The following is a 2,859-nucleotide window of genomic DNA, read 5'->3' as shown; positions in this document are numbered from 1 at the left end:
GACACCCCAGGAGAACAAATAAAAAGCCCAGGGCTGGGAATGGGTTACTTCTATTGGACTTGTTGGCCAGTAGGGTTCCAATCGGAAGCAATTGCTGATGCCATCAGCTACCTTCCAGAATATTATAATAAGAGCCTATTGCTGAAGATGCCATGTACTCGAATCATAGAACGTGGAGAAATAAAGCTGGTGCTAATCTGGAAACTTGATCCATACTGGCTAGTTTCCATAGTGCTGGGAGGTGCTGTGCACACGACTAGAGGAGAAATGTCATCATCAGTTTCACTCAGCGTGAGTCCTTGGGAGCTACAACAACTGGCCTGGCGAGATATGCCTGCTGATACAATGATGGCACAGATGTTATAGGGGTAACCATACCCTTTCTGATTGGATTTAAGAACTGCTCCATAAGATGAAACCAATACTTGGCATCATTAATGGGACCGAAACCCCATGCACTCTGATCTGTCATAGAGCCTAGGAAAGTGCCTACCACTATTACTCTGCTAAATGATCATAGTATTAAAGCAATTCCAAATGGCTCAGTGGTTCAGTCATACGTTAATGCTTCTGTCAGCCCTCATCAAAGAAGCATATTCTTGTAGTAAACAGCAACTAACAAAAAATTAATAAAACGTTTTCTTAAAAGACATAGAGGCCATCCTGGGCTACATAGTGAGATCTATCTTAGGTGGGGGTAAACCCCAATTGGCAATAGATCCTCCATCTGACTAAGTTGTTGCTCAGGGAACAACGAAATGTCCTCTCAACTTGAATTACAATGGGAGATGGAAACTGATGTCAATCACTGATGATCAATAGAGAAGTCCATTCTTCATTCGCTACTGTCTATCAAAATCAATACTGGACATATTAGAAAGGGCAGTAAGGAAGTATTTAGAAAATATTCGCTGTTTCAGCAGTATTGATAACTGAGAGGTGTGTGTGTGTGTCCATGCATATATGTGTGGTTGAGGTTAGAAAATATTCACTGTTTCAGTAGTATTGATAACTGAGAGGTGTGTGTGTGTGTGTGTGTGTGTGTGTGTGTGTGTGTCCATGCATATATGTGTGGTTGAGGTTAGAGCCAGGGCCTTCCACATGTTAGGCAAATGGTCTACCACTGAGCCATGTATACCCAAAGTCTTTCATTGGGCTGTTCTTAAAAGGGTTCTACCACCTAGTCACATCCTTAGATTCCCCCGCTGAGAGTTTCTAAGCAGGTGCTCCACCTCTGAGCCATACCCCTAGCACCTTACTGGGGGAGTCTAGCAAATGGTAGCGCATATCCAGAACAAGCAAAAGGATCAGGAGTTCATCCCTAGCTACCTAGTAATTAGAGGACAGCCTAGACTACTATAGACTCTGCCTCAAATATATTGGAAGAGAAGATGAAAGACTGGAGAGATGGCTTTGTAGTTAAAAGCATTTGATTCTCAAAAAAGAAAGAAAGAAAGAAAGAAAGAAAGAAAGAAAGAAAGAAAGAAAGAAAGAAAGGAAGGAAGGAAGGAAGGAAGGAAGTAAGAAAGAAAGAAAGAAAGAAAGAAAGAAAGAAAGAAAGAAAGAAAGAAAGAAAGAAAGAAAGAAAAAGAAAAAGAAAAAAGGACAAGATTCATTCCCAGTATTTCCCAGTATCCACTTTGGGTAGCTAACTGCCACCTAATACTGGTTTCCTAGGGCACCACACTCATGCATAGACACACACACACACACACACAGAGAGAGAGAGAGAGAGAGAGAGAGAGAGAGAGAGAGAGAGAGAGAAACATTTTAAATTTTTAAGAAAAGAAAGGATTTTTATCTCATTCCTGTCTCCAGCTCTACTTGGCCAAAGTTCATGTCAAGTTGACTTTCATTCATTTACCCTTTGGGATCTAGTTCAAGCTCAGTTCTGTTAAGACATCTTTCCCGGTAGGCTGTTGTACTCATTGCAAAGGCCTTTCCTGGATCTGGCAGGGAACTGCCTATAATTATCCTTAATGTACTCCTGGAGCAAAGATACGCACATTAAGAGCCAAAATAGAAGGTTAACTACAAACTGTGTAGTAATGCAATTACCTCCCAATTATCCTTTCCAACACTTAGGGAATGAATAGGAGACATTAAGCCCAATTCTGCAGGAGAGTCTCTGGGTTTTGCCAATGGAGTGGAGGTTGGGAGGGGCAAAAGGTAGAAGATCAGTCAGTGGACGCTGGTGATAATGAACATGGGGTGATGGCAGCACCTCAACATCATTAACCCTATGGGTATTAAATCATCCCGTTTTCTAGTTTAGGTTTTGTTTTGCTGTTATTGTTTTGTTTATTGAGTCAGGGTATCACTAGTGCTGGCCGTTCTCAGATTTATAGCAATCCTCTTGCCTCTGCCTCTCAAGTTATGGGATAACAGCTGTGATCCCCTTTAGTCTATGATGTTGGGCTTCATTTACTTTCTTCCATTTGTGGCCTGGAGTGATATCTAAATGGGTAAAGAGCTTGTAGAACAAGCATGAGGAGCTGAGTGCCGCACCCAGAACTCTTACAGAGCCAGATACGATAGTGTGCACATCAATAAGGCCAGCACTCCTGTTTTGAGGTGAGACAGAGACAAAAATCCCCAGACTCTTACAGACCAACTATGTATATGGAGTTTCAAACAACATGGAAGGCGAATGCCTGAGATTGTCTTCTAATCTCCAGTACACATTATGGCACAGGCATACCCACACTCAGAGAGAGAGAGAGAGACAGAGAGAAACAGAGACAGAGAGGGAGGGAGGGAAAGAGGGAGAGAGAGAGAGAGTGATCGAGAGAGAGTTTTAACTCTTCCGGTGCTAGTCATGTGACTCAGCAAGTAAATGTGCTCCCTGCCAAGTATGAC

The sequence above is a fragment of the Mus pahari genome, chromosome 23 (assembly GCF_900095145.1).
Source record: "Mus pahari chromosome 23, PAHARI_EIJ_v1.1, whole genome shotgun sequence".
In the NCBI taxonomy this organism is placed as follows: domain Eukaryota; kingdom Metazoa; phylum Chordata; class Mammalia; order Rodentia; family Muridae; genus Mus; species Mus pahari.
The sequence above is the reverse complement of the archived record's forward strand: the minus strand, read 5'-3'. Positions refer to the sequence as shown.